The following is a 22,257-nucleotide window of genomic DNA, read 5'->3' on the forward strand; positions in this document are numbered from 1 at the left end:
CTTATCCAAGATACTCTGGAATACCCATGGAAACCAGATGCCACCCTGGGATGAGGGAGGAGGGAATGAAGCCCTGGTCAACTGAGTTTACCCAGACATAACTGAGTTAACTCTAAATTACCAAGATTGAATATTCTTCTAGGAGGGGATAGGGAAGAGCTCAAGATAGAAATTAAATTCAGGCAAAACAGGGCACCTGGGTGGCTCAGTTGGTTAAGCGACTGCTTTTGGCTCGGGTCATGATCCTGGAGTCCCTCTGACCCTCCCCCCTCTCATGTGCTCTCTCTCTCATTCTCTCTGTCTCAAATAAATAAATAAAATCTTTAAAAAAAAATAAATTCAGGCAAAACAAACATAAAAATAAGGAATGTTACATCCATTGCCCACTGAGTTTTACGGATTGAGACACTGGCACTTTGAGAACTCTAGCTATATGCCAGGCACTGTGCTAAGTAATTTACACTGAATGTACCATCGAATAATTACAACCAAATGGGTTGTAGACCATCGTCACATCCTTGTTTTAGATGAGAAGCTCTGAAAAGTCAAGCCACCTCCTCAAGTTTATAGAACCAGTAAATGGGGGAGTCAGGTGTGTTGGGGTTTCTGAGGTGCATTTCCTTTCTGAATTTTGAATGACTAAAAAACAAAAAGGAGAGTCAGGTAGACATCAAACTATTAGTTCATTCACTGGTTCATAGGGTTGAGAGAATGCGTCTTGGGAATGAGCCTGAACTTCAATCCTTGTGCTCCTTCACCTGTTGCCTCTCTAAATTCTGGCCTGCAGAACTTGCTAGGTCAGGATCCCCAGGAGACAGACTTTGAGATGGAGATTTGTGTGCAGGTGGTGGCAGGAGGGTCTGGAAGGCATTTAAGGAATACCTTGAATTAACATATATCCTAGCATCCATGAGCCACTGGGTGCTGGCTGCCTCTAGGGAGGAGACAAATCTTGGGTCAGGTAGCTCCCTTTGGCAAGGACAAACTTGAACTGAGGAAAGATGGTGGCCAGCACACCACAGCCTCTATGATAGTTCTATTGCACTGCTGGATCAATTCACACTCAATAATAACTCAGTTTAGCTGGGAGAAGCTCCTCCAGGATTATGGTTCATCTCTTCCTGGAGAAACCTACAACAGGAAGGTTGTTAGGATAAACTTCTGTCCCCATGCCGAGGCATTGGGACATGATGATACTGGTTATCTCTCTATGATAGTCTTGATCCTCCCTCCTGACCCTCAGCAACACCTCTAGGTCTAGGCCAATGTGGTCTAGAATGGTGGTGACCCAGACTCTCAGCCCTGGAGGGTTTTAGCCCCTAGTCACCACACTCTCCTTAATCCCTCTGCACCTCTCCTTTTACTTCAAAATTGGACAAGGGAGTACCAACAGACACCCCAGAAGATCGTGTGAGTGACAAAGTGTTCTTTCCGTTTTCTGAGTGTAACAGAAGCCTCTTTTTCATAATCGGGGTCAATTACTCCTGCCAGAATGGTGATGCCTTTGTCTGCTGGTCCTATGGCAGAAAAAGCCTGAATTATCAGGGAAGCAGTCATAGATTAAAGTTTAGTGAGACTCTTACTGTGTCCCTTAGTGGAAAGAGACTCTCTGGGAAGGAGGAACTCTTCCTGCTGAATCCAGAGTTGCCGTGATGGGAAGCAAAATTCCCCAAGGGAGGCATTGGAAGTCTTGGTAAGTAGGGCTGATGCAACTTCTGCCCTTGATTCCCATGCTTATAGGCAATACCTACTGGGGACACAGTATTGTGCTGTGGTTATGGATTTAGAGGAAATACTGAATCCTGGAGACAGTGCCCCCCCCTGCCCCTGCAGTCTATTATCTCCAAGATGACACTTTACCTGTGCTTTCAAAGGGTTGTTCCATTATGCTGTGGGGTCAGAAACTTCCGGGTGGATTAATATGTGATAGGACCAGTGAATTCATGGTCATTTGCCCACTGTCAAGCTTGTTTGCTGTAAAGTGGTTTCCTGGGTCCAGTGAAATATGACACAGGATTCATATAATGGATCAAATATTCTGTAAACGCTCAGCTAGTGATGCTGCCTGAAGCCCTATGGACAGGAAAGGCAAACCCATATCGGTATATGAGTCAATGCCCATCAAGGTGAGTCATTCCTTTCCAGGATGGCTAGTTCGTCTGTGAATGATGGTACCATATTGACAGCTCAGGGCTGGTCTCTGTTGCCTGCAGGCTGGACATTCAGCAGTAGCTGTAGCTACATCAGCCCTGGTGAGTCAGAGCCCATGCTCATGCCTCATCTACAGGTTCCACTCCCAGGATAAGAATTATTTGTTAATTGCTTGCCTGACCCTGTGAGTTTGTGGGTCCTAATGGAACCCAAGTCATGATGGGCAGTTGTGGCATTGGTGGCCAGGTCCTCAGTCTCTATCAGGACATTAGAACTGGACAAAAGCTTTTCCTCACATAGTGTATACTTCTCTGCTGCAGTTGGCATGATCTTGCTCTAGGATCCTATGGGTCTATGCTGTGACTCTCCTGCTGGGGCTTGTCCGAAATGGTACATGGTATACTTTCCCACCACAGATGCAGAGGGTCTGCCCTGCTGCCGTGCCCTTTCTTTCTCTAGCTTCACTGAGGGCTGGCACCTTCCCTGTCACATAGTAAATGTGATGGGCAATATTCCGAAGTTTGGAATAGGCTGCCTCCAGAACCCAGAGAGGTCTACCAGGCCTGTGCTTCCTTCTTAGAGGTGGGGGGCATAAGATACAATAGTACATCTTTTACTTTAGAGGGGAAGTCCCAGCAAGTCCCAGACCACTGGGCTTTTAAAAATCTACTGATGCCCTAGGTCCCTCAATCTTCATAGCATTTTCTCCCACCTTCTGGAACATGTATGTCTTACAAAGAACTCCAACATACTCGCCACTTTTGTTCATTCAGTCTACTTAACATGTCATCTATGTCGTGGATCAGTGTGATGCTCTGAGGAGTGTCCAGGTGGTCCAGCTCTTTTGGGATTATATTATGGCAGAGGGCAGGGCAATTAATAGAGCCCCAGGACAGAGCTATAAATACATACAGTGATCCATCCCATGTGAATATAAACTGCTTCTAATCCTCCTTCCTGATCAAGATGGGAAATAATGCGTCCATCAAATCAGTGGCTGCTCACTACATCAATGTGAACTGGCTCTAGAAAAGAGACCACATCTGGCATGACAGCTGTCTTCAGGCTACTGTGGGGTTGAGCCTGCAGCAGTTCACTTTTGCCTCCCTAAATCTCTATGATTTGGAAAGGTCCCAAACAGTGAATGAAATGAGGGGAGATCGCAGAATCCATCGCCCGCTGCAGAGGTTTTTAAGGATCTGTCATTTCTCCTGGGAAATACTGTTTTCGTTTTTGACTTACTAACTTGGCCTGAAGGCAATTTCATGTTTCCCCTTGGCCTTCCCCACTGTGACAGCTCTTCCCCAAGGCCACGGAATCCACACGTGGTGCATCAGTGCCTAGGGCTGCCCAGTAGCTTAAGCAACGGCAGGGTGCTGTCTCACAGTTCTGGAGGCGGGAAGTCCGTGATCGGGCTATAGGCGGGGTTGATCCCTTCCGAGGGTGGGAAGGGAGGATCTGTTCCAGTCCCCTCTCCCGGCTTCTGGTGGTTTTCCTGCACTTTTTGGCGTTCCTTGACTTGTGGAAGCATCATCCTGATCTTTGCCTGCATCTTCATGTGGTATACTCCCTGTGTGTGTCTCTGTGTCCAAATTTCTCCTTTTCATAAGGACACCAGTCATAGAAGATTAGGTCCCATCCTAATGACCTTACCAACTAATTACGTTTGCAATGACCCCATTCCAAACAAGGTCCCATTCTGCACTTACTGGGATTAAGACTTCAGTAAGAATTCAATACAGATTCAATTCAATATGAATTTGGGGGGAGACACAATTCAACCCATACATGTGGGTTCGGCCAACTACCAGGTCTGTCTGTTCCAGTTAGACATGGAGCGTGGGGAAATGACCACTGGACCTGCTGGACTTGGGCCAAGTCTCTCTTTATTATTCAGCACCAACGTGCTCCACTCCATCACGGCCCCCCTGATGGCACTTTGAGTCCCTGAGTATTAACAATCCCGTACAATAGTCCTCCACCTGGGAGTCCCCCCTTTCTTTGCTGTGCGGACTGCAGTGGCTGGAGGACCCTCGGGGGAATGACTGTGGAAGCATTACCAGTTGCACTTGCTGTGGTGTTGAGGGTCCTTCTTCCCGAGAACAAAGTGTCTCCTTTAGTCACTGGGCTTCAGCCCGGAGAATTGGCTCGGGTACAGGAGCTGGGCAAGGGCTGTGACTTGTCATTGGAGCAGCTGCCCTCAGAGTCCCCATCACCCATCCTTGATTTTGGCTGATTGCAGAGATAGGGCAATACCCTATTGGCTGCCCCTCTTCGTGCTCCTAGGAGCACTTTTCTCGTCTCTACTTCCAGGGCTCTCTGAGAGGCGGGGTCCTCTTGATGCCCCTCCAGTCTCACTCGCTGCCCTCTGGCCTCTGTGGTTTGCGGATCACCTCTTCCCCATTGCTGTCCTGGAGCGCAGTCCTGCCACAGCTGTCAGCGGCCACTTAGCCTCCTAACACTGCTGGTGGCCTCTCACCTGTGAATTCTTCACCACTTTGTGAACGCAGCGTCAGTCAGGGAGTCCCAAGGAACACAGCCAGCGAGGGGCACCTTTCTGGACTTGCATACTCTGTGCCTTCTGGAGTGCACGCCTCTCTGAGCCTTTTGATTCTTCTCTCATCTTCTGCCATCAGCAGATCTGACACATCTACTTCACTTAATATGGACCATCGCTTTTTCCAAGGGCTATCCCGGCTGGTTCACGTCCCGGCTTGCCAGAGCATTGAATTCTGTACCATGGAGGGTATCTCTATATTTATAAATTCTCCCTTATCTAACTTGCACTCTACCCTCACTGGATCCAGCCCACTTGGGGACAAGTCCCACATATGCTCCCCCAGCCCCCGCAGGTGCATGGTAGCTGGGGCCTGCAGCTGCAGTGCGGTGGGGTCCCTTTCTCCCCCAGCCAACCCAACCTTTGTCCTATTGGGTTGTGTTGCAAGTTAATAGGTTGTTGACCCAATGGTGAGTTTGGAATAGGTCCTGGGATGAAGGTTGAGCACGTTTTCTTACAAGAAGAGGGCTTCTGCATTGCTTTGAAGCAAGGTTGGAGGACACATTAATCAGAGGAGAGTTGGCTTCTTGTATAGACCCCGGGGGTGTAGGATTTCCAGGTACTGACTCAGCTGTCACCATCCCAAACCTCTGAGTCTTGGTCTTTCCCAATCAGGGCCCTTATCTTGGCAAACCAGGTTTGCAGAGGTTGAGAGCAACCTTCCCTGGACTCTGTTAACCTTATATTTAATTCCTGGGCCAGATCCTCAGCTTTTTCAACCCTCAGGCTACAGGAGACCTCTTTCTATGCTGCCAAGGAGGTCCTCTGGCTTACTGTTCATCTTGAATTGATGACTAATCACCATTAGGTTTTCATTGTGTTTCTCCAATCACTGATCATTCCCAGCCATAGCCCCGAACCCATAGTCCTCATGTTTCTCTCAGTGCTTCCCTTCCTCTGGATCTCATCCTATCCCCCATGAAGGGAGGCACAGTTGCATCTGGAATTAAACTATCCAAGTACATTGAACTGTTCTGGGAACAGTTGGCCCCACCTACCACCATAGGGAGACCACACTGCCGGCGAACAGTGGATGATCCAACTTCCTACTCCCCTTTAGAGTCCGCTTCCTGCATTCAATACCATCCCAGCTGTCATCAGCCAGATGCAGAGATGGAGGCCTGTGTGCAGGGCTTCTCTGGATGCTGTCTGGACCTGCGCCTGGCCGGGAGTGTGGGGAGCAGGACCAGGTCCAGGGGGAAACTGAGAGCAATGTGGTCATCACAGAAGCGTCAGCCAACCTGCAGCGCCGGGAAGGTGGGATGGTCCTTCAGAGGTGTCCTGAATCGAGGCCTGCGGCTGGACCTTTGTCCCCCCCGTACCTGTGGGTCATTGGATATGGGCTGTCCCTGGAAGGGATGAAGCCTTGGGTGAGGCAGCTGCCTCAGGCTGAGGGCCATTCCTGGGGACATAAGGAACTGTGAGCCACGCAGCAACACTCCTGGTGGCTGGGGGAGATCCAGGTAGCTCACTGCAGGGAAAGAGGCATGCAAGGCAATGTGCACCCAGCCGGTCTCAGTAAGCAGCCTGCTCTGCTTTATGTCCCGCCAGTCAGAAAGTCCACATCCTACTCCCCACGAGAGTTGAGAGGCCCCAGACCTGGCCTGAGCCACATCCAGGTGAGCTTACGACAGGGAAGATGGGAGCGTGCAGAGAACATGGGTAGGCCAGCCTGAAAGTGTGTTCTGATGGAGCAGGGCCAAGGAGGCGGTGTCCTTTCCTCACCCTCTCGCCCCAGATCTCTCACCTTCCTTCAGGGAAGAATGTATCTATGGAACATCTCCAAGAGGCTGGAAGCCTCTGGAGAGAAAGACAACATGGTTTCCTCACTTCAGCACAGTGGTGTATTTGTTGATGTTTCGGCTGCCCGGTGTCCATTCGTACTTCTTAAAAACACAGAATCTCCTTTTGGAAACCTACTTCTCCACGTGTGTGGCCTTGATGCGTCTTTCAGTCAAGGTGTTCTGCCAGCTACAGCCAAGGGGCGGTGTGTCACCCAAACTGGGCCCAGCAGACTCCCGCTGGGACTTCCACCTTGAAGGGACTCATCCACGGACAGAAAACACTGGTGGAGCATGTTCACTCCACGGATGGGGCCCAAACCGGAGGGTTGAGACCTGCATAGATACCACGTTCTGGTCTTGTTTCCAAACCTAGTTCTCAGATCTGTCCGTTCTTTGAGCTGACTGCTGTTCCCCCATGTTTTGCTTGTGGCCTAGAGTTAGATGCTGTTTGCAGCCAAAGAACCTGAGTTGCTAGGCAGGGTGCAGCCCAAAGGCCTGGCTCCCGGGGACGTGGTCCTGGCTACCGGCTACGGGTGTGTGGGCTAAGAAATCCATCCCGGTTCCTCTGCAGACTTGCCGTGTGGACTTCTGCTGTGTTTAGCTTTCATTTACTGATTCCAGATGGTTTTGGGCAAAACACTTCTGAGAGGTGGGAAGATGGGGTGAGGCCAGTTTCCTTTCTTTTTTCCGCCTTTTTTTCTTTTTAAAGATTTTATTTTTTTATGAGAGAGAGAGAGCGCGCATGAGTGGGGCAAGGGGCAGAGGGAGAAGCAGACTCCCCGCTGAGCAGGGAGCTTGATGCGGGACTCACTCCTGGGACTCCAGGATCATGATCTGAGCCTGTGCTTAACTGACTGAGCCACCCAGGCACCCCAAGGCAAGTTTTCTTAAAAAGAGACAGATTCAGAGAGAGGGCAGAGTCATTGTAACTAAACAATCCTTTCTCATGAAGAACTTTCTGTTTTCATGATAAATCTAGATATCCATTTTAGTTGTAAATACTGTGCTTCGGGAACAATTCCAGATAGCACTGGTGTTGACCATAGATATTGAAGGTAGTTCTTCCATCTGCTTTCAGTATCTCGGCTGCCACTGGGAAGGGATTGTGTCCATCCCTGTGATGTTGGTGTGATTTATTATGACCATGAATTTGTTTTGTACTGAAACAAGTCATATATTTGGTTATCCTGTGAAATTTTCTTTGTGTTAAACTTCGAAAGGCAAGTAGGACTCAGTATTTGAAAATGCTCCTTTTCCTCTTCTGTTTTGCTGTTGGATGTTGTTTTGTGTGTGCCTTGTTTATTAATAGAACTGAAAAATAAATTATTTAATGTTTTTCTTGATGCATTGGCCAGGAAAAATATTTTTATCTTTGGCCAGTTTGTTGCTTGGTGCATACTGTCCCCTGAGCGCTAGGTCTTAAAATCCCCCTTGAATGTGCTTTTTTTTCCACTAGAAGGGAAAATAAAACCCTTTATCTTCATGTTGAGAATAGAATAAGCAAAAACGGGGCTGGTGAAAATTTGAGTTATTTTAGTTGACCTTTTTTTCTTCCTAGGAAGAGCATTTCATTTTCTCTTTTAAGACGTACAGTTGAAAATCTCTGGTGCTTTCTAAATGTAAATAAATATGTGCTTTTGTTTTCAATTGGGTCATGTCATTCCAACTTCTAGGAAGTTTCAGCCCAAGCTACAGAGAGGTTCATAGATTTCTTTTCTTCTTCTTTTTTTTTTTTTTTAAAGATTTTATTTATTTTGAGAGAGAGAGAGAATGAGAGAGAGAGAGCACATGAGAGGGGGGAGGGTCAGAGGGAGAAGCAGACTCCCTGCTGAGCAGGGAGCCCGATGGGGGACTCGATCCCGGGACTCCGGGATCATGACCTGAGCCAAAGGCAGTCGCTTAACCAACTGAGCCACCCAGGCACCCCATAGATTTATTTTCTTAATAATAACCTGTGGCATGCATGCATGCATGCATTCATTTATTGTCCATTGAGAACTTATCTATCCCTGGTACTGTTCTAGGTAATAAAGATACATTGTAAACAAATAAGAAAATAGATCCCTGCTTTTGTAGAGTAAAAAGAATGCTTTGGCTAATTTTAGCCTGCATTATGAAAGTAGAAATACAATTTCATTTTATTCAAGAAAAAATATGGCTGGAGAATAATCATTCATAGATTTTTATAATTAGGATAATTTACAGTCTTTTGTGTGTTCCAATTTAAGAGTGAGCATTCATACAATTACTGAGTCACCCAGTCTCGCTGAATAAAATGAAGTGAGTGCCTGTGTGTGTGTGTGTGTGTGTGTGTTTGTCCCCCGCTTGCACGCGTGTGGGTATGGGGGGGGCGGGGAAGGAGCTAACCCAGAGGTAATTAAGGTAAAATTTTATGCCCAAGGCTTGCTTTTCCCCGCTCGTCACCCTGCAGTGCCATCTGGTGGTTGAAATGGAGGAAACATTTCCTCCAACGCGGACAATTGTGTCAACATTTGGTCCCTGAGATGAACATATAATTTAGCATCCAAACTGGGGTAGTTTTGAATGTTCAAAGGGAAAATGCTAATAATTTCCCAGGGACAACAGGCATAAAGTAAGGCTGTCAAAGGCCAACCTACACCAGATGCAGGAGTAGTAACGATAGTATATGGAGCGTTTACAGGGTGCAATACTTTACAGGCATTATTTCATAACTTCCACGCGGTAGCCCTGTGAAGGGTAAGTTCAACTTTTTTTTGAGAGAGTGCGAGCAGGGGATGGGCGGGGGGCAGGGGCAGAAGGAGAGGGAGAGAGAGAATCTGAAGCAGGCTCCACGCTCCATGCTCAGCGCTGCCCCATGCGGGGCTCGATCTCACCACCCTGACACCATGACCTGAGTCGAAATCAAGAGTCAGAGGCTTAACCGACGGAGCCACCCAGGCGCCCTGGTAAGTTCAATTATTATCTTCATTTTACTGATGAAAAGAGCGGGCTTTCAGGTTTTCCAGATAAAATATAGACCTTCCTGTTAATTTCCGATAAGCCCCAAATAATGTTTTTGGTGTAAGTATGCCCACGTATTCTGATACACAATGGATAATTTTTTAGTATATCTCATGTAACATTTGAGACATATCTATACTAAAAATTATTTGTTGCTTCTCTAGAATTCAAATTTACCTGGATGGTCTGCTGTCCTAAATCTGGCAACCCTCGCCTGTAGAGGTTAAGTAACTTACTTGAGATGATGTAAATAGCAAGGACAGAGCTAGTTTTTGAAACCAGCTTTGCTCAGAGCGGAGCTCAGGCCCTTCCCTGCGTGACCACAATCTACTCCTGACCAGGAAGCACACAGCTGGGGGGGGAGGCAGAAGCCCCACGATTTAATCATACAGGGATTTCCAACTGCATACACGGGCATGTGGGATAGTGCAGTACATGCAGATTTGGCTCATAACCATTAACAGCACCGTTTGTTTTAATTTCGTAAAGCTCGCAACACTTTAGGGCAGAAGTGCAGTAGGGCCACAGGAAGAACCAGACCCAGGGACCAGACGATGCAGGAAGACTGGGGAAGATGAGCACATGGTGAAGCCGAGACGCCAGCTTGGAACTTTGGGTGTGGGGCGGGGGGGTGAAGACTGGAAGGGCACACGCAGAGCTCAGCGGCACGACCGTGGGGGGCTCCCGGGAATTCTTTTTTTTTTTCTTTTTTTTAAAGATTTTATTTATTTGACAGAGAGAGACACAGCGAGAGAGGGAACACAAGCAGGGGGAGTGGGAGAGGGAGAAGCAGGCCTCCCGTTGAGCAGGGAGCCCGATGCGGGGCTCGATCCCAGGACCCTGGGGTCATGAGCTGAGCTGAAGGCAGACGCTTAACGACTGAGCCACCCAGGCGCCCCAGATCCCGGGAATTCTTTTTTTTTTGATCCCAGGAATTCTTAAGAGGCATTTTCACGCTCACTTCCCATCAGGGTGTCATAGAGGAGGGGCCCACATGAAGGCCCCCCCAGTGAGAGATGTCTCCTCTGAGCAACATCCATGGGCAGCCAGCCCCGCCTGGAGGCAGCCGGTGGTTTGAGCGCTGGGCCTAAGCCTGAGCTGCCAACTTCTAGAACGTGTGTTTTAAGGAATCTCTTGGTTCACAAGCCCCTCTTAAGAAACCTACCCTCCAACCCTCAGGGGCCCTGACATCTGTTTTTATACTTGGTAGCTGTCCCTCTGCCCACACCAGCAGGTGGCAGTGGGGACAGCAGACCAAGGTGGATGATTAGAGTCCATCCCCTGGGAACTTAGAATTGGGACCCAAGACACCAGTTAGTCTCTGGTGGTGAGGAAATAAAAATCTGCGAGCTGGGAGGGTCCTGACAGCGGAGATGGGGGCAGGGAGGAAGGGGGAGAAGGACAGGGAGGAGGAGGTGGAGGAGGAGGAGGGAGAAGGAAAGAGAGCCACAAAGAGAGGCAGGGACCCTGTGGCCTCAGCTGCACCTGGGAGCCCAGGCCCAGCTTCCTGGTGACCTCCCAGCTCCCAGCTCTAGAACCTTCTGTCTGAATGAACTTCACGATCCACTTGTGGAAGCTTCAGAAACCTCCATGTGCCCCCAGCAGCCCCTCGGCTCTCCTGTCCACAGGGCATGCCACTGTTAGCATTGTCCTCCTAGGTGACACCCAGCACGGGGTCCAAGAACCACAGCTCCCCCCCACCCACTGGGTCTCCCCTTCTCCTATTCAGTATGGAGAAACACTGCATTATCACCAGTTCACCCAGAAACAGGTTTCTATGGAGACTATCTCCCCAGGATGTCTCCCCCGTAAGTAAAATATTGGATCTTGGCCTCATGCTAAGTCTACCTCCCTGTGGGTCAGGAGGAACCCCTCCTGGCTGAGCTGTGGGGGTCCCGCTCCTACCTCAGGCTTTCCCCATCTTCTCCCTGCATGAGCCCTTCCCCGCATCCATGAAGCGTCTCTTACATCCCCGCCCTGGGGACATGCCCGATGTTCCAGGCTTCCAGATATCCCCTCTGAGGGACTTAGGGGGTTTGGTGTCCCAGAGGACAGCGTACCCAGGTAATTGTGCCTGCCCTGTGAAGTCTGTCACCACCTAGTGGCCAGGTGTGGCCAGTGGAGAAGTCACACCCAGAACAGAGGCGGCATTCTCTTGGGCCACGTGAAGCAGCCCAAGATGGAGTTACTTACGCTAGGCCAAGCCACGAAACTGGGGCCTAATCCCTAACCTAATTGCAGTTTCAACGTCTCCCCGAAATCTGAGTTTTAACAGGTCAGTCAGGAATTTTCTGTTAAGTACCACCGAGGTAGCCTGTCCCATGGGCCCTCTCCATCCCCCGGAGGAAGAGGAAGGAGGCCCCCTAAGAGCCCCTGCCCTTCTCCCTACGGGAAATTGTCCTTGCCTGAAACAATCACTTCTTTTCTTTTGCTAATAACTTCCTTGCCCCACTGTCCTTCCTGTAAAAACCGCTTTTGTACAACTCAGAGCCCCCCTCTACTTGCTAGATGGGACACTACCCTATTGGTGAATCACCTAATGAAGCCAATTAGATCTTCAGATTTACTCAGTTGAATTTTGTTTTTTAACACCGTGAACTTCCACCCCTTACCATGGTTTAGCTAAGAACTTGCTTGTGGGATTTCTTTTTATTGCACACCTTTCTCTTCTACCTGACTGTATGCTCCGTGAGGCCAGAAACCGTGTCTGTTTTACGTACCTGCAATAGGAAAACTGATCCCTGACACATACTAAGTGCTCCACATGTGTTGAGAAAACAGTAGGAGCAGGACTCCCTGTATGGTCAATGACAAAGTTCTGGAGGTGACTTCACCTTTTCAAGGCTTCCCCTGGGTCAGCTCAGGCACAGAATGAATCCCAGGCCCTCTCTGCTGGCTTGGCTGAGGGCCGGCCTGGTCCATTCTCTTCCAGGTCATGGTCAGGATGACAACCAATGAGCATTACTTTATGTGAGACCGAAGAAACAGGAAATATAATCCATGTATTTCCTGTGACTGCAAGAGCCGCCAAGTTTGCTTTTCGCTGCCCCACAGAGTATTTCTTAATGCCATTTGTCCCTAAAATATTTTTCCTATAAATATTAAATGTAGAATATATGAAACAATCCATTTGGTTTGGTGTTAATGTGTATTTCTGACATAGCGTGCTCTGGCCAGTGATGAGGGAAACCCCCCCTGAAGGCCTGATATACATGGGATGGCATTTTAGATTTCTTTCTAAGTTGGCATGACTGTACATAAACTTTATTTAGATCAAAAGCCTGATTTATGGCCTGCAAAGCATACACTGTCCATAGCCTAAAGGAAAATCATCTGTCTCTAACATATTGCTCAATGCTCCTCCTTCTTCCTGCATTCCTCGACACTAAGACGTGTGATTCCTGGGGCGCCTGCGTGGCTCAGTTGGTTAAGCACCTGCCTTCAGCTCGGGTCATGATCCCAGGGTCCTGGGATTGAGCCCCATGTCAGGCTCCTGGCTCAGTGGGGAACCTGCTTCTCCCTCTCCCTCTGCTCATGCTCTCTCTCTCTATCTCTGTGTCTCAAATGAATAAAAAAAAACTATATAAAAAAAGACGTGTGATTCTTGCCTAAAAAGACATGTGATTCCTGCCTGTATGTTAATCTATACATTTTTGAGCTTTCACAAGATGTAAAGACTGTTCATTCTCTGGAGAAGACCTTGTTTCCCTGGGCAGCTGTCTTAACTTAGGCTCAAAGAAAACGCTCTTTCTTTTAGAGATTCTAAAAAGCTTGTTCATTTTACATCAACACCAGTGAGAGCTAGTGAAGCCGACTGAAGCATCACCTCCATTGGCCCCAGGTTAACTCCAAAGTTAAAAATTGCACTAACAATCACAAAGCAATCTTTCTTAATTTGACTTGTGCAAATGGTATTTTGATGACTTAGCTTTCAACGTAATATTTTTTTGTCTTAGGCTTCTTAATTTATTTTATTATTATATTTTTAAAGATTTTATTTATTTATTTAAGAGACAGAGAGCACACGCACGCACAAGTGCTGAGCAGGGAGCCTGACACGTGGCTCGATCCCAGGACCCTGAGATCACAACCTGAGCCGAAGGCAGACGCTTAACCAACTGAGCCACCCAGGTGCCCCTGTCTTAGGCTTTTTTAAATAAACTTTTTATTTTGGAATTGTTTAGATTTACAACAAAATTGTGAATATAGTACGGTGGGTTTCTATATTACATCTGTATGGTACGTGAAAAACATGAAACAAATCCCAATTGAGGGATTCTACAAAACATCTACCTGGTCCTCAAAACTGTCTGGGTCATCAAAACCAAAGAAAATCTGAGAAGCCTAAGAAGACAAGGTGCCTAAATGTCACACATGTGGTTTCCTGGACAGAATTCAGGAAAAGAAAAAGGACATTAGGGGAAAACAGGAAATCTGAGCAAATTATGGACTTTGGTTCATAGGAAGGTATCAATATGAGCCATGAACTGTGACAGGTGTACCATAATCATGGAAGATTAATAATAGGGGAACCTGGAAACCCTGTGTCTATCACTGCATTTTTAAATCGAAAACTACTCTAAAATAGAAAGTTTACTTAACAACAACAACAAAAACCCTTGTGAAATCTAAAAAATACAAAGACAAAAACCCCCTGAGCTCACAAATAAGAGATTGGTGGTTGGCAGAGGCGGGAGGTAGGTGAAGGTGATCAAAAGGTACAAACTTCCAGTTATAAAATAAGTAAGTCCCAGGGATGTGATGCACATTATGGTGACTATAGTTAACAGTATTTCTGTATATTTAAAAGTTGCTAAGAAGAGTAGATCTTAAAGGTTCTCACCACAAGAAACAAAGTTCTGTAACTATGTGAGGTGAGGGTTGTTAACTAGACTTATCCTGACAATTATTTAGCTATATATACAAATATGTTGTACACTCTAAACTAATATAATGTTTTACGTCAATTATATCTCCATTTAAAAAATCCAGACACTATAAAACAAAACAAAACAAGTAACCATCACCCTAACAGAAAGGATTGTTATATAAAGGGGATGATAAGTTGAACTGCAGGTGGCAATAATTTAATCTGTAGGAATGGACGTTTGAAATCACATCTTTCATGTTAGGACAGTTTTCCAAATGGGAGTTTAGGTTAGTGAGGCATTTTATAAATTTATCATGAATATCCTAATGAAAAGACAGTGCAATAGTGTGGGAAGACCACGGGGGTGTCTTTGGGGTCAAATTCAGAGACGAAGCTGGCTTCTGGATGGCATGGCTCTTGCCAGCATAATGAAATGTTGAGAGCCTCAGTTTTGGTCTCTGTAAAATGTGTATAATAATGCTCACCTCTTACAACTGTTGAGCTGATTAATGAGATTGTAGAAACAAGTCCTTCCACAGTGCCTGGCACAGGGAAAGCAGTCCCTCTGCCTTCCACCAATGCTGAGCCCACAAATGGACATGAATCACAAGGAAGGCTTATTTGAAAGGGGAAACTGTTTGTAGAATGTATTTAATTCAGGAAGTTAGTTTTAATTCAAGTGCATATACTATCTAAAGCAGGAACACCAATTTGAAATTTTCTTGCCTATTGTGGGTAATTGGGATTTGCATGCAGATATAATTGGTTAAAATAAATTCCCTGAAAATTAAACCCCAGGATCTTATTTGCATTGTTCAGTTGATACAGAATAGTTTCAAATAATTACAAATTTGATATTATCATGAATTCTGAATTAAAGAAATCTAAATCCATGAGGTTTTAATTTACAGTTAAGATAACCAGGTGCTTGAGAAATGCGGTGTCCTTCCCCATATGGATCACATACCTCTCTTGACAGGGTCAGATCCTGGATCTAATGCGGCAGCTTTAAATATAAATAATGTGCTTCTCCCCTACTGCTAAACCGGATGACATACTCACCAGTGGGGAGTAGGGACATTTACTTTCAGAACATTGCGGAAAGTGTCCTAAGTACAAAAAGGGAATCAGAGTGATGTAGTAAAACAAACAAACAGCCAGCTAGCCAGCCAGCCACAGTGGTTTAAAAAAAGCTTTCATGAATAAAATCAGAGGAAATCAGAGAGGGAGGCAAACCATAAGAGACACTTAACTCTAGGAAACAGACTGAGGGTTGCTGGAGGAGAGGTGGGTGGGGGGATGGAGTAACTGGGTGATGGGCATTAAAGGAGGGCTCGTGATGTAATGAGCACTAAGTGTTATATGCAACTGATGAATCACTGAATTCTACCTCTGAAACTAATAATGCATTGTATGTTAATCAATTAAATTTAAATAAAAAAAGAGCTTCCATTGTTTGGGTTTGGGGTGAGATGATGCTTTAGATATTCAGAAGCGTGCTGAGAATGTCTCTAGGGGGCTGAGTAGATCTGCTGTGAGGAACGACCTGAAAGGATCTGGGCAGAGCCATATAGAGCTACAGGGCTTTCAGAGTAATTTCCGAATACAAGGTTCTCAGCCTTGCGCTCTCAGATTGCAAAGGTAGCGTGTTCATTGTAGCAACCTTGGAATATGTAACTAAGAACAAAGAACATTTTTTAAAAAATCTAATTTTACCACCCAGAGATAACCATTGTCAATATTTTGGTGTATATGTTTTTAGTTTCTGTTATGGACCGAATGTTTGTGTCCTGCATACAAGTCACATGTTGAAGCCCTAACACCCATATGATGCTATTAGGAGGTGGGGCCTTTGGGAGGTGATTAGGATAAGATGAGGTCATGGGGGTCCCCATGATGGTGTCAGTGTCCTTAGAAGTGGAAGAGACAGCTTCCTTTCTTTTTCTGCCATGTGAGGACACAGCCGGAAGGTGACCAACTGCAAATCTGGGAGAGAAGAGAGGGCTTCTCATCAGACACCATCCTTGCCAGCACCTTGATCTTGGAATCTCAACCTCCAGAGTTGTGAGAAATAAGTGTCTATTGTTTAAGGCACTCAATCCTTGGTATTTCATTATGTTCATTATGGCAACTTGAGCAGACTAAGATAGACTCCCTCTCCCTTTCCTTCCCTCTCTCTCCCTGACATTCTCTCTGTCTCTCTCTCTCTCTCTCACACACACACCCGTAAACACCCATAGACATACATTTTTAAAAATTGCAATTATTACACAATTTTTCTCTACTTTAGTAATGTAGGGTCTGTCTTGTCTCATGACATTATTCTGCAACTTGGTTCTTACCAACTTTATAAAATTCCATTAAAGAATTTCCATTCTTTCTTTATTTAGTTAAATGATCACCATACTATATTTAAGCAATTTCTGCTTTGTTAGTTTGCTTCCATTCTCTCTCTCTCTCTCATCTATCTATGAAAAACACTCCTTGTTTCTCCTCTACTCAGTCGTCACGTTGAATACTACTGTGCCCAGATATGCGAGGTGTTTCTCCCTGACACCAAGCAATTCTGACACTAGCTGGGTGTCCTCTGATTTGACTCAATTCTGACTTATCTGCCTGGATAGCATCAGATTCCACAGGTGAAGGGCTCAGTCTCACAAAACCGCCCCCTCCCAAACCCACCCCCACTTCAAATACCAAGTGCAAGTCCAGGTTGCCTCCTGTGCTTCTAACTGACGGGCTATAAGTTGGAGGTTCCCATAACCCCCTCCATGAATTTGGTTAATTTGCCAGAGCAATTTGCAGAACTTGGAAAAACTGTTTACTTGCCAGATTACTGGTTTATTACAAAGGTTTTTAATGGTTATGAATGAATAGCCAGATGAAGAAATACTCAGGGAGAGAGCCAGAAGGGTCCTGAGTGCAGAAGCTTCTGCCCCTGTAATTTGGGGTGCACCATCCTCCTGGCACATGGATGTGTTCTAGAAGCTCTCCAACCATCATCCTTTGGGGTTTTTATGGAGGCTTTGTTAGGAAGGCACAATTGATTACATCACTGGCCTTTGGAGATTAAATCAACTTTCAGCCTTTTTCCTTCTTCAGGTAGAGGCAAAGCATGGAACTGAGAGTTCCAACCCTCCAGTTCCAGGGTTGGTTCCCCTGGCAACCAGCCTCCATCCTTAGGGACTTGCAAAAAGTCACTTCAATAACATAAACTCAGGTGTGTTTGAAAGGGGCTTTTTAATGAATAAAAAAAGGCATCTTTATCTCTCTTATCATTTAGGGAATTCCAAGGGTTTTAGGAGCTCTGTACTAGGAACAGGGATGTAGGCCAAAAATATATGTTTCTATCAATCAATCAATCAACCAGTCAATCATCATCTATCTACTTATATAAACGCGAGTTCCTCCAGAGAAGCAGAACCAGTAACATACTATATACATATATTTCTAGCTAGGCAAGTCTGAAATCCATAGGATAAGCCGCCAGGAAGGGCGGGCTGGAAATCTTGGCATGAGCTCAAGCTGCCATCTGCAGGTAGAATTTCTTCTCCTGAGAAGTCTCAGTTCTGTTCCAAAAGCCTTTAGATTGTTTGGATCAAGCCCACCCAGATTATCTAAAATAATTTCTTTTACTTTGAATCAATTGATTATAGACATTAATCACATCTACAAAATGCCTTCTCAGTAACACCTAGGATTTAATTGAATAACTGGAGACTGCAACCTATCCAACTTAACACATAGAACTTACTTACCTATCTATCTATCATCTATCTATCTATCTATCATCTCTATCTTCTATCTCTGTATCCATCCAACTGTCATCTCTCTATTGTGAGCCCTGTCTTACCGTACATTCTTTTGTATAAACTATGTGCACATTCCTGGCTGTTTTTTTTTTAGAAAGGGGAGTTACTGAATGAAAGATGACACTAATTTTAAAATTCTGAATTATATAGATCAGGGGTCAGCAAACTTTCTCTGTAAAGGGCCAGAGAGTAAATATTTTTGGCTATGTGGCCCATACGTCTCTGTCACAGCTACCCAACTCTGCTGTTGCAGAACAAAAGCAGCCACAGACAATGTGAAAAAATGAGCACGGCTGTGTCCCAATAAAACTTCATTTACAAAAATAGGTGATGGGCTGGACTTTGCACCAGTATAGACTAATTGCAAAGGGACACTTTTAGGAAACAGTGGAAAAGGAAGCTAGTAAGAGAAGCAGCCGAGGGCAGGTGTGGAGGAAAGAGAGAGGACAGGGCACCTCGTTAGTGCTCAGAGCAAGAGCAGGACCCCGATGGCTATTGTGTGAAAACCGTGACCACGGCTGAGCTCCATGTGAGGCCAGCAGAGCTGTTCACCAAACATGGAATTTCCCTCCTTTCAGGCACATGGACTTCCCTGCCCTCTTTGATGTTAGGTGTTGATTTGGACAGTGAAGTATAAGCAGAAAGGACATGTTGCTTATGAGGGGGCACTTGAAGAGCCAGCAAGTGATTTGTCACATTTCTGTCCCAATGCAGCAGTTTTCAGAGGAAACCTCCATACCCTGGGTGTCTGAGTAAGCAAGATGAGCAGAATGCCCCAGCCAACCCATGTTATGTGGGTGAGATGTAGACTTGGGCTGTGTGAGGCCACTGAGATTTGGGGTTATTTGTTACTGCAACAGAGCCTAGCCCACCCTGACTGCTAGACCTAACATCAACCACAGCCCTTACCTGAAATAGTACCCTGTTACTGTCTGTGTTTTGTACCCTACCTTATTTGTCTTTATAACACGTACCATAATCTAACATACACTCATCTGTTCACTTATTGATTGTCTCCCCCTCAAGCATATGAGCTTCCCCAAAATGAAGATTTCTGATGTGCTCATTGCTGTCAAACTTCAGTATGTATTTATTATGTGAATTAATCAACATCACTGAAAGCATCAACAATATACAGAAGCACTTACTAAATACAAGGTATTGCATAAGGAGTTTATATGCAGTATTTCAGTTAGTCCTCACAAAGCTGTGTGAGGTTGAGTATTGTTAAGCTTCTTTTGCCTTATAGGTGAATTATTCTCATTTAATCTACAGGTAATGTATTTGTTAGCTACTTCTGTGTAACAAATTACCACAACAGCAGCTTAAAACAACACACATTTATTATTTCCTAGTTGCTATGGGTCAGGAATCCAGACACAGCTTGCTGGGTCTCTGCTCAGGGTCCCTGCATGACTGCAATCAAGAAGTCAGTTAGGACTGGCGTCTCATCTGAAGGCATGGCTGGGGAAGGGTCCACTTCCCAGCTCACGTGGTCGCTGGCAGGATTCATTTCCTTGTAAGCTGTTGAACCGAGGGCCTCAGCTCCTAGCTGGCTGCTGACTACTGGAGTCTGCCCTCAGTCACCGTCCTTTGCCCCTTGGACCCCCAGCCTGCCTGCTCCATCAAAGGTGCCTGCAGAGGAGGCAACAGTGAGCGTCTGCTAGCAGGATGGAGGTTACAATCTTATGTGATTGCAGAAGGGATGTCCCATCAGTTTTGCTGTGGTCTGTGGGTTAGAAGTCACTCAGAAATCCCACTCATGCTCAAAAGGAGGAACTTACACAAAGGCACGAATACCAGATGCAGGGCCACTGGAGCCTTCTGGGAGTTCAGAGAGGGGAAGTCACCTGCCCAAGGCCATGTGGCAGGTAAGTTGGTAAAGACCTTGCTCCCCAGACCTTACCTCACTGAGGTGGTAGCCGAGCTATAGGTGAGGGGCGCCCGGGTGGCTCAGTCTGTTCAGCGTCTGACTCTTTGATTTTGGCTCAGGTCATGATCTCGGGGTCGTGAGATTGAGCCCCAGGTCAGGCTCTGTGCTGAGCATGGAGCCTGCTTGAGATTCTCTCTCTTCATCTCTCTTTGCACCCCTAGCACACCCCTCCCCACTCCCGTGCACTCTCTCTGTCTTAAAAAAAGAAAAAAGAACTATTGGTGTTTATGGATCAAAAAGTAATTTGAATTCCCTGAAGCATGATACCAATATTCACTTTGTTCCCATGAGGGTCAGAATCAGGGCTCTGACTAATACACATCCTCTTTTTTTTTTCTTTTTAAAATATGAAATAGAAAATTTAGACTTACTTTAAGAAAGAAATCAGCTTTTAATGGCCTGAGATGATGAAACAAATTTCTTGAACCTAAAAGTACTTTGTGTCTTCAGGTAATGTAATAGATCTGTATCTCTACACGGGTCACAGAAGCCAGTGGAACTATTTCTGTTCACCCCCTCTTTGTCTTTTTATTTGGGCCAACAATGTGTCCAGCTGAAAGAGTACCTTTCTCGTCCTCTGCAGGCGGCGTGGACATCTGACTGAAGTCTGGCCACGGTGTTATGTGGGGCTCCCAGGAAGGTGTCTTGCAGCCTGGTGGCTCAGCCTGCCCACACACCCTCTTCAGCTTTCGTCTTTGCTGCTCGGGCCACCAGCTGGGCAGTGAGAGGATATTGGGACTGAGAGCTTCATGCTGAGTGCAGAGAGAAGAAAGGACTCCGGAAACTGCTTCAGGATCGCTTACCTCTGGACTCCTTTTTTTTTTTTTTTTTTAAGATTTTATTTATTTATTTGAGAGAGAGAGAGCACGAGCAGGGCCGGGGGGGAGGGGTGGAGAAGAGGGAGAGGGAGAAGCAGGCTCCCCCAGACATCTGACCCACAGAAATAAATAGGTGCTCTTTTAAGCCACCAAGTTTGTGGTAGTTGGTCACAGAAAACTAATCCAGTGACAGTGTGCGAATGTCTTGGTCCAGGCTTTAAAAGACTAGCAGCCTCCATTTTTTGTATAATGGAGCAAAGGCTCTTGGACCCCAGAGGCTGTACTGTAAAGAAGCCCAGCAGCTCTGAGGAGAGGCCCACGTGGAGAAGAACGAAGACCCTCTATGCAGCCACAGCCCTGCTCCCAGCAAATAGCCAGGACCACTCTCCAGCCTGGGGACCAGCCACCTCAGCCGGGGAGTGGCGGGGGGAGTCCTCCAGCTGCAGTTGATCTGTCCCAGCTGACACTGTGTGAAGCAGACAGACCACCTCCTCCACTGATCCCTGGCCAGATGGCAAAATAAATGATTGTCCTGTCTTCAGCCACTAAGTTTTGGGGTGTTGTAAATACAGGGTGAATTTTCTGCTCTTGGCCCTGGGTCAAACTTGCTAATTATTTCACCCATGATATGAGCGACATTAAAAAGAATGTAAAGCCATTAAAGACATTTCTACCTTGAGGGAGAGAAAAGAGCCCTTGCGACTTGAAGGGCACATTATTCTAGCTGACTTTCCTCCTGGGATTTTGTGAATCAAGGAGTGCAAGGGACAGAGAGCGTTTTGCAAATTCCTAGTCACAAGAGGGGTTTATTAACTTTGCATTCCAGTTAACCACATTCACAAAGATGATGGCATCCCGTGCTGTTGAGGGTGTGGTGAAACAAGTCATCTTTGAAACCGCATATGGGATCATAAGTTGGCATAGTTCTGGAAACTCTCTTAACTTTATCCTTCATTTTAAAGTGACTAATGTTTTTACATGATCCTAATGAAAAAAGCCTAATGTACCAAATACAACACACACCTCCCCACCCAAACTTCTTTGTACATAAATACATTCATCTCAGTATTATTTGCAACACTAAAAAGATGGAAGCCACATGATGTTTAACCACATGGGTATTCTTTTTTTATGGTTAAAATTATTATTTCAGGGGCGCCTGGGTGGCTCAGTTGGTTAAGCGACTGCCTTCGGCTCAGGTCATGATCCTGGAGTCCCGGGATCGAGTCCCGCATCGGGCTCCCTGCTCGGCGGGGAGCCTGCTTCTTCCTCTGACCCTCTTCCCTCTCGTGCTCTCTGTCTCTCATTCTCTCTCAGATAAATAAACAAAAATCTAAAAAAAAAAAAAAA

Source organism: Leptonychotes weddellii, chromosome 1, assembly GCF_054177405.1.
Source record: "Leptonychotes weddellii isolate Sample4059 chromosome 1, ASM5417740v2, whole genome shotgun sequence".
NCBI classification, from domain to species: domain Eukaryota; kingdom Metazoa; phylum Chordata; class Mammalia; order Carnivora; family Phocidae; genus Leptonychotes; species Leptonychotes weddellii.